The sequence below is a fragment of the Dendrobates tinctorius genome, unplaced genomic scaffold (genome assembly GCF_039654945.1).
Source record: "Dendrobates tinctorius isolate UK_male_01 unplaced genomic scaffold, ASM3965494v1 ptg000059l, whole genome shotgun sequence".
Classification (NCBI taxonomy): Eukaryota; Metazoa; Chordata; class Amphibia; order Anura; family Dendrobatidae; genus Dendrobates; species Dendrobates tinctorius.
The window spans coordinates 19162727-19177522 of NW_027361727.1; the positions used below are offsets into that span (position 1 = coordinate 19162727).

Consider the following 14796-nt stretch of genomic DNA (forward strand, 5'->3'; position numbering starts at 1 on the left):
AGGCTCCGTCGGTGCTTAACGGCACATCGCAAACGTGTGTCACTTTACGGCATACGTCGCGATGCGCTACTCAATGGGGGGCTATGGCAGCGTTAACGGACTACACTACACCGCGTTATACTGCGGTGTAAAGCAGTCCGTTAAACGGACTGTCATAGCGCAGTGTGACCCCGGCTCTATTGGTCTCGGCAGGGACAGATGAAGTGTCCGTATCGGTGACGGGGCAGCTGTGTATATTGCAGGTTCCCAGTTAGATGAGGGGCGTGCAGGGAAATATTTTCTGCCTTGATTTATTTCAGATCCGTTTATCAGCAGCTCTACAGTAATACAGAGTGGATGAGGACTACAACCCTACAATATACAGGCAAGCAAACATGAGCAGCGATGTGTACAAACCTTAAGATGCGTTGGAGCGTGTTTGGGGGACAATTTTTTTCTTTTCCAATAGTGAACCTCATGTTTCGATAGCTCTGTATGATAGCATTGGAGGCTGCTGGGAATCGGCGTCCTGTGGTTAACCTGTAATATTATATACGCAGATTGCACTGGAGTTGTTTGGCAGTATATATTGTACATGATTGTCTTTGAAGGGAGGGTTGTTTTGCCTTGTTTTTCCTTTTTTTTATCATCAGACCTAAAGAAAGCAGTGTGATCTCCATCCAGAAATGTGAGCCACCATTCTATTGTACTTTATTCATCCTGTAATCTAGACAAAAGATCTTGACCTGGAAATATTAGTGACATAAGCTGGAGTTGTGGTGTGAATGGAGAATGTCCAATGTTGATATTCTCTACAGATCTATGGCCGAATAAGGCCTGGAGCAGAGGAGGATTGTAGATTACTGCTAGGATGAGGTGAGTGCAGGGAAGGGTTTTCTTGTTTGATATTTTTCAGATTAGTGGTCCTCCAGTACATACAAATGTTTGCGGAATGCATCCCCTCAAAGTGTAAGAACACGAGTGTGTGTCTAAATAGTCAGGTAAATTGGAGATTTGGGGGCGATTGTCATCTTATTGATCTCAGTAGGACAGTACACATGTGAAGACCCTTGTATGATGGCACTGAAAATTATTGACCCCTGCTTACTGTGGGGAATATGCAAACATATTTATATACACATTGTGCTGTATATTGATGTAAAATATTTTCCTGGATAAGGGGGGGGTGTCTTGTTTTCCTGTTATTTATCTTTAGAGTTGAAGAAGGCAACATAATTTGGCACAGGACCACCATCCAGAAATGTGAGACCACCATCTTATTTATTAATCCTATAGCACGAAGAAAAGTTCTTTATGTGAAAATGTTATTGGCAAAAGTTGTTGTAATTTGGGTGATGATGGAGACTTTCCAGTGTTCTGTATAGATCTGTGACCGCATTCGGTGTCCTATTAGGGAGAGGTGAGTGCAGGATCGGGTTTCCCACTTGATGTTTTTCAGGTCTGTTTATCATCAGTGGCTCCAAGAAAATAAAGTGGTAGGGAAATGCCGCCCCAACAAAAGGCAAGTATGGTAATAAACTTGAGCAACAGGGTTTCCAGTTGTCAAATATGTATGAGCGGGTTTGGGGCGATTTGTCTTATTGATCTCAGCAGGGCAGTGCAAGTCTGGAGACCCCTGTATGATGGCGCTGAAGATTTCCAGTAAGCCTCTTATTGTTTTGAACATATTGGATTACAGATGTTGCCAGTGTATTTTGTTGTAACAGTTTGAGGGTTTTTTTGCTTCTTTTACTTTTAACAGTTTGGGGGAGTGGGGACTTGTTTTGCTTTTCTGTTCTTTGTCATCAGAGTTGAACTTGCAACTGAATTTGACCCAGGACCCCAATAGAGAAAAGTAAGACCACCATCTTGGTGTGTTATTGATCCTGTAGTTCTGTTAAAAGCTCTGTAAGTGGAAATATTAGTGGCATAAGGTGGAGTTGTGGTGATGATGCAGATGGGCCTATACTGGATCTCGTTACACACAGGACAATGCCGGGAGCGGTGATGGCGCAGAGCAGAAATGCAGTTTACTATTGGGAGGAGGTGAGTGCAGGAAAGGATTTCCCGTTTAATGTTTTTCAGATCTGTTTCTCTGTGGCTTGACAATATAATAAAGTGGTGGAGGAATAATGGCCCCCCAAAATGCAAGTAAATCATCAAATTTAAGCAATAGTGCCCAAATTGTCAGTCCATTTGGAGAGGATTTGGGGCGATTGTCTTATTAATTTCAACAGTGCAGATCAAGTATGGAGACCCCTGTATGATGGCACTGAAGATTGCTAGGAGAAGCTTTCTTTGGTGAATATACAGATATATATATGCACATATTACATGGGAAATGTCTGTGTATATTGTTGTATATGATCTTGAAGGGGGATTTGTTGTGTTACTGTTCTTTATTATCAGAGTTAAAGAAGGCAACTGAATTTGCACCCGACCCTCATCCAGAAACGTGAGACCGCCGTCTTATTGTACTTTATTGTTCTTGTACTATTGAGAAAAGAATCTGATATGGAAACGGTGCCATAGATGATAGAGTTGTGAGGATATGTCATATATTTACAGATCTGTCACTGAATGATGCTGTCAGCAGAGATTGAGACAAGGTGATTTGTAGTTTACTATGAGGATGAGGTGAGTGCAGGGAAGGGTTTTCTCACTTTATTTTTTCAGATCCAGTTTTTATCAGTGTCTCTGCAAAAGAAATTAAAACGTGGCGTAGGAGTGTAGCCCCTATGTTCTGAAAGTGACTCTGAAACCATGATCAGCAGTGTGTCCACATTGTCAGATAAGTTTGAGGCGATTTGTCTTATTGATCTCAGCAGCCAGTTCTGGTATGGAAACCCTTGGATGAAGGCACTGAAGATGATTGGAAACCTGCATACTGTGTAGAATACAGTCACATATATTATATTTGAATTGGGGGGGGGGGGGGGGGGGTCTTCTTTTCCCGTTCTTTTCCCGTTCTTTTATCTTTAGAATTGAAGAAGGCAACTTTATTTGGCACAGGACCACCATCCAGAAATGTGAGTCCACCATCTTATTTATTAATCCTATAGCACAAAGAAAAGTTCTTTATGTGAAAATGTTATTGGCAGAAGTTGTTGTAATTTGGGTGATGATGGAGACTTTCCAATGTTCTGTATAGATCTGTGACCGCATTCAGTTTCACTGAAGACTGCGAGCAGCTTACTGTGGTGAAAATAAATACATATATATAGCACATATTACATGGGAAATGTCCGCCTATGTTGTTGTATAAGATCTTGAAGGGTGATTTGTTTTGTGTCACTGTTCTTTATTATCAGAGTTAAAGAAGGCAGCAGAATTTGGTGCTGGACCCCCATCCAGAAACGTGAGACCACCGTTATATTGTACTTTAATGTTCTTATACTATTGAGATAATAATTTGATATGGAAATAGTGCCATAGATGATGGAGTTGTGGTGAGGATATGTCATAGATATATCTACAGATCTGTCACTGAATGATGCTGTCAGCAGAGATTGAGACAAGGTGAATTGTAATTTACTGTGGGGATGAGGTGAGTGCAGGGAAGGGTTTTCTTGCTTGACATTTTTCAGATTAGTGGTCCTCCAGTAGAGACAAATGGTTGAGGAATGCAGCCCCTCAAAGTGCAAGAATAAGATTGTGTGTCTAAATAATCAGGTAAGTTGGAGGTGGTTTGGGGCGATTGTCATCTTATTGATCTCAGCAGGACAGATCATGTGAAGACCCCTGTATGATGGCACTGAAGATTACTAGACCCCCTGCTTACTGTGGTGAATATACAAATAGATATACACACATTGTGCTGTAGATGCTGTAAAATGTTTTCTTGAAGAGGGTGGGGTTGTTTTTGTTTTCCTGTTCTTTATCAGCAGAGTTGAAGGCAATGGGACCACCATCGAGAAACGTGAGTCCACCATTATTTTGTACTTTATTGATCTTTATAGTACGAAGAAAGTATCTATATGAAATTGTTATTGGCATAAGTTATAATAAGGATGATGATGAAGACTTTCCAATGTAAGAGTTTGTTACAGATCTGTGACCGGATAATGCTGAGAGCAGAGAATTGTAGTTTACTATCAGGATGAGAGGAGTGCGGGAAGGATTTTCTTTTTTAGTATTTTTCAGATGTTTGTTTATCCGTGGCTCTCCAGTACGGTATAATGAAGTGGTTGAGAAATGCAGCCCCCTGAAAATGCAAGTACACTGTGAAACTATAGCCACATTATGTCCAAATTGTCAGACTGCTCGGAATTGCTTTGGAGGCGATGGTCTTATTGATCTTGGCAGGGTCAGATAAAGTGTCAGTATTGGAGACGGGACAGCTGTGTACTGCAGGTTCCCAGTTAGATGAGGTGAGTGCAGGAAACCTGTTCTGCTTTGATATTTTTCAGATCCATTTGTTATCAGTGGCTGAGGAATAATGGCCCCACAATATGCAGCCAATCAGACATGAGCAGAAGTGCATCCAAATTTTTAGATTTTGTGGGAGTGTGTTTGGGGGCAATTTGTTTTCTTTTCCAACAGTGAACCTCATATTTCGATAGCTCTGTATGATAGCATTGGAGGCTGCTGGGAATCTGCGTGCTGTGGTTAACCTGTAATATATATGCACAGATTGCACTGGAGTTGTTTGCCAGTATATATTGTACATGATTGTCTTTGAAGGGAGGGTTGTTTTGCCTTCTTTTTCTTTTTTTTTTTTTTATCAGACCTAAAGAAAGCAGTGTGATCTCCATCCAGAAATGTGAGCCACCATTCTATTGTACTTTATTCATCCTGTAATCTAGACTAAAGATCTTGACGTGGAAATATTAGTGACATAAGCTGGAGTTGTGGTGTGAATGGAGAATGTCCAATGTTGATATTCTCTACAGATCTATGGCCGAATAAGGCCTGGAGCAGAGGAGGATTGTAGATTACTACTAGGGTGAGGTGAGTGCAGGGAAGGGTTTTCTACCTTGATATTTTTCAGATTAGTGGCCATCAGTAGATACAAGTGATGGAGGAATGCAGCCTCTCAATGTGCAAGAATGCGATTGTGTGACCAAATTGTCAGAAAAGTTGGAGCGGGTTTGGGGCGATTGTTGTCTTATTGATCTCATCAGGACACATCGTGTGAAGACCCCTGTATGATGACACTGAAGATTGCTAGACATCTAATTACTGTGGTGATGAATAGATATAGATCCATATACACATATTGTATAGATGCTGAATATTGCTGTAAAGTATTTTTCTTGAAGCGGGGTAGATGTTTTGCTTTCCAGTACTTTATCATCAGAGTTAAAGAAGTCAATGGGACCACCATCCAGAAACGTGAGACCAGTCTTATTGCATTTCATTGAAACTATGCTGTAGAGAAAAGACTATTGTTAGTGAAATGGTGGCATAGATGATGGAGTTGTGGTGACGATGGGAGATTGTCCTATGTAGGAAGTATTTCCAGATCTGTGAAATGATAATGTCGGGAGCAGAGATGGGGAAGAGAAGAATTACAGATTACTGATGGGAGGAGGTGAGTGCAAGGAAGGATTTTCTCGCTTGATATTTTTCAGATCCATTTCTTATCCGTGGCTGAGGAATAATGGCCCCACAATATGCAGACAATCAGACATGAGCAGCGGTGCCTCCAAAGTGTTAGATGAGTGGGAGTGTGTTTGGGGGCAATTTGTTTTCTTCTTGATCCCAACAGTGAAGTTCCATAGCCCTGTATGATTGTACTGAAGATTGCCGGGAGCCGGCTTACTGGGGTAAATCTAAACTATATACAGATTGCACTGGAGGAGATTGCCACTATATATTGTTGAAAATGGTTTTCTTGTAGGGGGAGGTTGTTTTTCTTTACAGTTTTTTTTATCATCAGAGCTAAAGGAGGCAACAGGACCAACCAGAAATGTGAGATCACCATCTTATTGTAATTAATTCATCCTGTAGTCTATAGAAATAAATTCTGACCTGGAAATATTAGTGAGATAAGCTGGAGTTGTTGTGTGAGTGGAGATTGTCCTACCTTGATGTTCTCTACAGATCTATAGCCGGATAATGCCGGGAGCAGAGGAGGATTGTAAAATACTGCTAGGATGAGGTGAGTGCAGGGAAGGGTTTTTGTGCTTGATACTTTTCAGGTTAGTGATCCTCCAGTAGAAACAAATGGTTGAGGAATGCAGCCCCTCAAAGTGCAAGTACACGGCTCTGTGTCTAAATAGTCGAATACGGTGGAACGAGTTTGGGGCGATTGTTGTCTTATTGATCTCAGCAGGACAGATCGTGTGAAGACCCCTGTGTGATTGCACTGAAGATTGCCGGGAGCCGGCTTACTGACGTAAATCTAAACTATGTATACACTGGGGGAGTTTGTCACTATATATTGTTGTAAATGATTATTCTTGTAGGGGGATGGTGTTTTTCTTTACTGTTTTTTTTTATCATCAGAGCTAAAGGATGCAACGGACCGCCATCGAGAAATGTGAGACCACCATCTTATTACAATTTATTCATCCTGTAGTCTAGAGAGAAAAATCCTGACCTGGAAATATTGGTGATATAAGTTGGAGTTGTGGTGTGAGTGGAGATTGTCCAATGTTGATGTTCTCTACAGATCTATGGCCGGATAATGCCAGGAGCAGAGGAGGATTGTAGATTACTGCTAGGATGAGGTGAGTGCAGGGAAGGGTTTTCTTATTTGATTTTTTTCAGATTAGTGGTCCTCCAGTAGATTCAAATGGTTGAGGAATGCATCCCCTCAAAGTGTAAGAATGCGACTGTGTGTCTAAATAGTAAGATAAGTTGGAGCGAGTTGGGGGATTGTAGTCTTATTGATCTCAGAAGGACAGTACACGTGTGAAGACCCCTGTATGATGACACTGAAGATTGTTGATCCCTGCTTACAGTGGTGAGTATACAAACATACTTATATACACATATTGTGCTGTATATTGATGTAAAATATTTTCTTGGAAAAGGGGGGGGGTGTCTTGTTTTCCTGTTATTTATCTTTAGAGTTGAAGAAGGCAACATAATTTGGCACAGGACCACCATCCAGAAATGTGAGACCACCATCTTATTTATTAATCCTATAGCACAAAGAAAAGTTCTTTATGTGAAAATGTTATTGGCAGAAGTTGTTGTAATTTGGGTGATGATGGAGACTTTCCAGTGTTCTGTATAGATCTGTGACCGCATTCAGTGTCCTATTAGGGAGGAGAGGTGAGTGCAGGGTCGGGTTTCCCACTTGATGCTTTTCAGGTCTGTTTATCATCAGTGGCTCCAAGAAAATAAAGTGGTAGGGAAATGCCGCCCCAACAAAAGGCAAGTACGCTATGAAATTTGAGTAACGGGGTTTCCAGTTGTCAAATATGTATGAGCGGGTTTGGGGCGATTGTCTTATTGATCTCAGCAGGGCAGCACAAGTCTGGAGACCCCTGTATGATGGCGCTGAAGATTTCCAGTAAGCCGCTTACTGTTTTGAACATATTGGATTACAGATGTTGCCATTGTATTTTACTGTAACAGATTGAGAGTGGTTTTTTTGCTCCTTTTACTTTTAACAGTTTGGGGGAGGAGGATTTGTTTTGCTTTTCTGTTCTTTGTCTTCAGAGTTGAACTTCCAACTGAATTTGACCCAGGACCCCAATAGAGAAAAGTAAGACCACCATCTTGGTGTATGTTATTGATCCTGTAGTTCTGTGAAAAGCTCTGTAAGTGGAAATATTAGTGACATAAGGTGGAGTTGTGGTGACGATGCAGATAGGCCTATACTGGATCTCTTTACACACCGGATAATGCCGGGAGCGGTGATGGCGCAGAGGAGAAATGCAGTTTACTATTGGGAGGAGGTGAGTGCAGGAAAGGATTTTCTCTCTTGATATTTTTCAGATACGTTTGTTATCCGTGGATCTCCAGGAGAAAAAATAACTGCATAATGCAGCCCAGCAAAAATGAAAGTAGCCTATTATTCTGAGTGGGTTTGGGATGCTTGTCTTCTTGATCTCAATGGTGCAATCCAAATGTGAAGATCTTTGCATAAAAATGTAATGGGCATTGTTGTAATCCGGCGATGCTGGAGACTTTCCAATGTTCTGTACAGAGCTACGGCCGGATTCAGTCTCCTATTAGGAGGAGGTGAGTGCAGGGATGGATTTCCCGTTTAATGTTTTTCAGATCTGTTTCTCAGTGGCTCAACAATATAGTAAGTGGTGGAGGAATAATGGTGCCCACAAAATGCAAGTAAATGATCAAATTGAAGCAATAGTGCCCAAACTGTCAGACTATTTGGAGAGGATTTGGGGCGATTGTCTTATTATTTCAACAGTGCAGATGAAATATGGAGACCCCTGTATGATGGCACAGAAGATTGCTAGGAGCAGCTTACTGTGGTGAATATACAGATATATATATGCACATATTACATGGGAAATGACTGTATATTGCTGTATATGATCTTGAAGGGGGATTTGTTATGTGTTAATGTTCTTTATTATCAGAGTTAAAGAAGGCAAGAGAATTTGGGCCTGACCCCCATCTAGAATTGTGAAACTCCTGTATTATCGTACTTTATTGATGTTATACTATTGAGACAATAATTTGATATGGAAACAGGGCCATAGTTGATGGAGTTGTGGTGCGGATATGTCATATATTTACAGATATATCTACAGATCTGTCACTGGATCATTCTAACAGCAGAGATTGAGACAAGGTGATTTTTAGTTTTCTATGAGCATGAGGTGAGTGCAGGGAAGGGTTTTCTCATTTCATGTTTTTCAGATGAACGTATATAGTTGTCATCAGCATAAAGATGGTACTGAAAGCCAAATCTACTGATGGTCTGTCCAATTGGGGCTGTGTAGAGAGAAGAGAAGGGGGCCAAGGACTGAGGTACCCCGACAGCGAGAGGAAGAGGAGATGACGTGGAGCCAGAGAACAAAACACTGAAGGAGCGGTCGGAGAGATAGGAAGAGAACCAGGAGAGAGCAGTGTCCTTAATGCCTAGTGACTGGAGCCTAGAGAGTAGGAGATGGTGGTCAACAGTATCGAAAGCTGCAGATAGGTCAAGAAGAATGAGCAGAGAGTGGTCACCGTTACGTTTTGCTGTCAGAAGGTCATTGGTCACTTTGAGTGCAGTTTCAGTCGAATGTAGGGGGCGGAAGCCGGACTGTGAAGGGTCTAGAAGGGAGTGAGTGGAGAGGTAACGGGTAAGGCGGGAGTAAACTAGGCGCTCCAAAAGTTTAGAGATGAAGGGGAGATTGGAGACTGGTCTGTAGTTGTTTGTGCAGGATGGGTCGAGAGCGGGTTTCTTTAGTAGTGGAGTAACGATGGCGTGTTTGAAGGAGGAAGGGAAAATGCCCGAGGAGAGGGAGAGATTAAAGATTGTAGTTAGGTGGGTTGTGACAACTGGAGAGAGAGACTGGAGGAGATGTGAGGGAATGGGGTTGGTAGTGCATGTAGTTGGACGAGAAGAAGAGAGGAGTCTGGAGACTTCTTCTGTGATGGGATCAAATGTGGAAAGTGAGCCAGGGGAGATGCAGGAAGGGGTGGGAGTCACAGCACTAGGTGGTTGGGAGCAGATTTCCTGACGGATATTATCTATTTTTTCTGTAAAGTGGGAGGCCAGGTCATCAGCATAAATGTCTGTGATAGGGGCTTGTGCTTTTGGCCTGAGGAGGGAGTAAAAAGTGTCAAAGTTTCTTGGAGTTGTTTGCTAGTGAGATCATCAGGGTGGTGAAGTAGGTCTGTTTGGCGAGGTGAAGGGCAGCGTTATAGGTTCTTAACATAAATTTGAAGTGGATGAAGTCTTCTAGTGTGCGGGTTTTTCTCCATAGGCGTTCAGCACTCCTAGAGCATCGCTGGAGAAGTTGAGTTTGCGATGTGAGCCAGGGCTGTTTTACTCTGTGCTTGGAGGTTCTGAGGGTGAGGGGAGCTACTTGGTCAAGGGTGCTTCTAAGAGTGTCATTGTAGTGATGAACAGCCAGATCAGGACAAGAAAAACGAGATTGGGGACAGTGCTGAGTGAAGGGAGTCTGAAAGTGTCTGAGGCTTGTAGATTTCTGACTGTGTGGTAGGTAGGAGTGAGCTGGGGTGGGCGAGGATTTGTGAGCGTGAAGGAGAGAATGTTGTGGTCAGAGAGTGGAAGCGGTGAGTTATTTAGGTGGGAGATTGAACAGAGCCGGCCGAAGACCAGATCTAGGGTGTTAACGTCCTTGTGTGTCTCAGAGGTTGAAAGCTGTGAGAGGCCTAGAGAGGTGGTTAGTGATAGAAACTGGGATGCAGATGTGGAAGTAGGGGGCTGTTAATGGGGATGTTGAAGTCTCCCAGGATAAGGGTTGAAAGTTCTGAGGACATGAAGTGCGGCAGCCAGGCTGAAAAGTGGTCAAGGAAGTGGGTGGGTGAGCCTGGGGGCTGGTATATGACCGCTACTCTGAGGGAGAGGGGACGGAAGAGCCTGATGGTATGGACCTCAAAAGAAGGGAATAAGAGTGATGGAACTGGGGGGATGACCTGGAAAATACATTGTGGGGACAGGAGTATGCCGACTCCACCACCAGGTCTGTTTGTGGGTCTCGGGGAGTGAAAGAATTGTAAGCCACCGTAGGAAATGGCAGCAGGAGAGAGTGTCAGAATCCTGTATCCAGGTTTCTGTGAGGACCAACAGATTAAGAGAGTTGTTCAGAAAGTAGTTGTGTAGGAAAGGAAGTTTGTTACAAGCAGACCGTGGATTCCAGAGGGCACAATTAAAAGATGGAGATGAGGGAGTGCAAGTAATATTAAGATTATTATAGTTTCGATATGAGGTAGGGTAGGGGTTGAGGTTAGGGGGATGGTGGACCAGGGTTGGGGGAGATGTCCCCTGAAATCAGATCAGTAGGAGTAGGAAGATAAAGAGCAAATATTTGTTGAAATTGAAGTAGTTTTTTTCTGCGATGTGTTTGGGCAAAATGGGCTGAGGTTTCTCAGGAAGGTGAGGAGTGCATAGGAGCTGTACATGGGAAAGGGAAGTATAGAGGGGCTGATGTGTATTAGTCGTGATGGAGGGGGGATAGGGTGGTGAGTGTGGATGGCAAAGGAACACAGGAGGATAAAAATAAAGCACATGGTTAAAGGGGAGAGCAGAGTGTGGGTTACCTGACTCCTGCCCTGACTAACTGCCATGTATAACTGCCGTTTTCCTGATGCTTTGCTTTTGGGATGCTTGCGTTCTGCACCCCACACTGTGTTTCCCCTTAGGAACTACTACATGTATAGGCCACACTACAGGGTCAGGAGAGAGGGATTGTGGGAGCTGGTTAGGTATAATTTGGCAGCTGGGGCCAGCACACCAGGGGATGGTTAGATGATAAAAGGCACTAGACCAGGCTGTCAATATGCTATAGCACCTTCCACCTGATAAGATCTAGAGAGACCCCAGTCACGGATCTAAAGCAGTAAGTATTACATACAGTGCAACAAATGAATTCTACCAAAGCTTTAGCAAGCACATTAAAATATACAGCAAAATGGTAAAGCAGCAGAAGTATGGAGTTGTACCATTTGGATATATTGCAGCAGAAAAGAGAGGCAGCAGAGGTGGGAAGTTGTACCATTCAGGCTGCTTGCTAGCAGTAAATGGAGTAAATACATGCATGGTGGCTCAGTTGATTACCTGTGTGAAGAGAGAAAATGAATGTTAATTCCATGCCATCTATAACTGCCTTTTTTCTGATGCTTAGCTTCTGTGATGCTTTTCTTATGGGATGCTTGCGTGCTGCACCCCACACTATATAGTTTTGGGGAGGAGGGCTTGTTTTGCTTTTCTGTTCTTTGTCATCAGAGATGAAACTTGCAACTGCATTGATGTTATACTATTGAGACAACAATAATTTGATATGGAAACAGTGCCATAGATGATGAACTTGTGGTGCGGATATGTCATATATTTACAGATATATCTACAGATCTGTCACTGGATCCTGCTAACAGCAGAGATTGAGACAAGGTGAATTGTAGTTTACTATGAGGATGAGGTGAGTGCAGGGAAGGGTTTTGTCATTTCATGTTTTTCAGATACAATTTTTATCAGTGTCTCTGTAAAAGAAACAAAACATGGCGTAGGACTGCAGCCCCTATGTTCTGAAAGTGACTCTGAAACCTTGAACAGCAGTGTGTCCACATTGTCAGATAAGTTTGAGCCGGTTTGGGGCGATTTGTCTTATTGATCTCAGCAGCCAGTTCTGGTATGGAGACCCCTGTATGACGGCACTGAAGATGATTGGGAACCTTACTGTGGAGAATACAGTCACGTATATTATATTTGAAGGGGAGGGTGTCTTGTTTTTCTGTTCTTTATCTTTAGAATTGAAGAAGGCAACTTTATTTGGCACGAGACCACCATCCAGAAATGTGAGACCACCATCTTATTTATTAATCCTATAGCACAAAGAAAAGTTCTTTATGTGAAAATATTATTGGCAGAAGTTGTAATTTGGGTGATGATGGAGACTTTCAAATGTTCTGTATAGATCTGTGACTGCATTTAGTGTCCTATTAGGGGGAGGTGAGTGCAGGGTCGGGTTTCCCACTTGATGATTTTCAGGTCTGTTTATCAGTGGCTCCAAGAAAATAAACGGATTGTGAAATGCGGCCCCAACAAAACACAAGTACGCTATGAAACTTGAGGAACGGGGTTTCCAGTTGTCAAATGTGTATGAGCGGGTTTCGGGCGATTGTCTTATTGATCTCAGCAGGGCAGTGCAAGTCTGGAGACCCCTGTATGATGGCGCTGAAGATTTCCAGTAAGCCTCTTACTGTTCTGAACATACTGGACTACAGATGTTGTCAGTGTATTTTATTGTAACAGATTGAAAGGTTTTTGTATTTTTTTGCTGCTTTTACTTTTAACAGTTTGGGGAGGAGGATTTGTTTTGCTTTTCTGTTCTTTGTCTTCAGAGTTGAAATTCCAACTGAATTTGACCCAGGACCCCAATAGAGAAAAGTAAGACCACCATCTTGGTGTATGTTATTGATCCTGTAGTTCTGTGAAAAGCTCTGTAAGTGGAAATATTAGTGACATAAGGTGGAGTTGTGGTGACGATGCAGGTGGGCCTATACTGGATCTCTTTACACACCGGATAATGCGGGGAGCGGTGATGGCGCAGAGGAGAAATGCAGTTTACTATTGGGAGGAGGTGAGTGCAGGAAAGGATTTTCTCTCGATATTTTTAAGATACGTTTGTTATCCGTGGATCTCCAGGAGAAAAAATAACTGCATAATGCAGCCCAGCAAAAATGATAGTAGCCTATTATTCTGAGTGGGTTTGGGGTGCTTGTCTTTTTGTTGATCTCAATGGTGCAATCCAAATGTGAAGTTCTTTGCATAAAAATGTAATGGGCGTTGTTGTAATCCGGCGATGCTGGAGACTTTCCAATGGTCTGTACAGAGCTACGGCCAGATTCAGTCTCCTATTAGGAGGAGGTGAGTGCAGGGAAGGATTTCCCGTTTAATGTTTTTCAGATCTGTTTCTCAGTGGCTCAACAATATAATAAGTGGTGGAGGGATAATGGCGCCAACAAAATGCAAGTAAATGATCAAATTGAAGCAATAGTGCCCAAATTGTCAGACTATTTGGAGAGGATTTGGGGCGATTGTCTTATTTCAACAGTGCAGATGAAATATGGAGACCCCTGTATGATGGCACTGAAGACTGCTAGGAGCAGCTTACTGTGGTGAATATACAGATACATATATGCACATATTACATGGGAAATGTCTGTGTATATTGCTGTATATGATCTTGAAGGGGGATTTGTTATGTGTTAATGTTCTTTATTATCAGAGTTAAAGAAGGCAAGAGAATTTGGACCAGACCCCCATCTAGAATTGTGAAACTCCTGTATTATCGTACTTTATTGATGTTATGCTATTGAGACAACAATAATTTGATATGGAAACAGGGCCATAGATGATGGAGTTGTGGTGCGGATATGTCATATATTTACAGATATATCTACAGATCAGTCACTGGATCATGCTAACAGCAGAGATTGAGACAAGGTGATTTGTAGTTTACTATGAGGATGAGGTGAGTGCAGGGAAGGGTTTTCTCATTTCACGTTTTTCAGATACAATTTTTATCAGTGTCTCTGTAAAAGAAACAAAACATGGCGTAGGACTGCAGCCCCTATGTTCTGAAAGTGACTCTGAAACCTTGAGCAGCAGTGTGTCCACATTGTCAGATAAGTTTGAGCCGGTTTGGGGCGATTTGTCTTATTGATCTCAGCAGCCAGTTCTGGTATGGAGACCCTTGGATGAAGGAACTGGACATGATTGGGAACCTGCTTACTGTGGAGAATACAGTCACATATATTATATTTGAAAGGGGGGGGGTCTTGTTTTCCTGTTCTTTTATCTTTAGAATTGAAGAAGGCAACTTTATTTGGCACAGGACCACCATCCAGAAATGTGAGACCACCATCTTATTTATTAATCCTATAGCACAAAGAAAAGTTCTTTATGTGAAAATGTTATTGGCAGAAGTTGTTGTAATTTGAGTGATGATGGAGACTTTCAAATGTTCTGTATAGATCTGTGACCGTATTCAGTGTCCTATTAGGGAGAGGTGAGTGCAGGGTCGGGTTTCCCACCTTTATGTTTTTCAGGTCTGTTTATTATCAGTGGCTCCAAGAAAACGCAAGTACGCTATGAAACTTGAGCAAGCGGAGTTTCCAGTTGTCAAATATGTATGAGCGGGTTTGGGGCGACTGTCTTATTGATCTCAGCAGGGCAGTGAAAGTCTGGAGACCCCTGTATGATGGCGCCGAAGATTT

The 14796-nt window shown here is 42.5% G+C and overlaps 1 long non-coding RNA gene across 1 annotated transcript in view; it reads left to right on the forward strand.

Moving 5' to 3' along the window:
* Positions 1-14167, forward strand: part of LOC141092395 (uncharacterized) — a 34805-nt gene extending 20638 nt beyond the window's left edge. The window contains exon 2 of the long non-coding RNA XR_012232786.1: positions 243-14167. This is a non-coding gene — a long non-coding RNA (uncharacterized lncRNA). The remainder of the gene's footprint in view (positions 1-242) is intronic.
* The last annotated feature ends 629 nt before the right edge of the window (positions 14168-14796 follow it).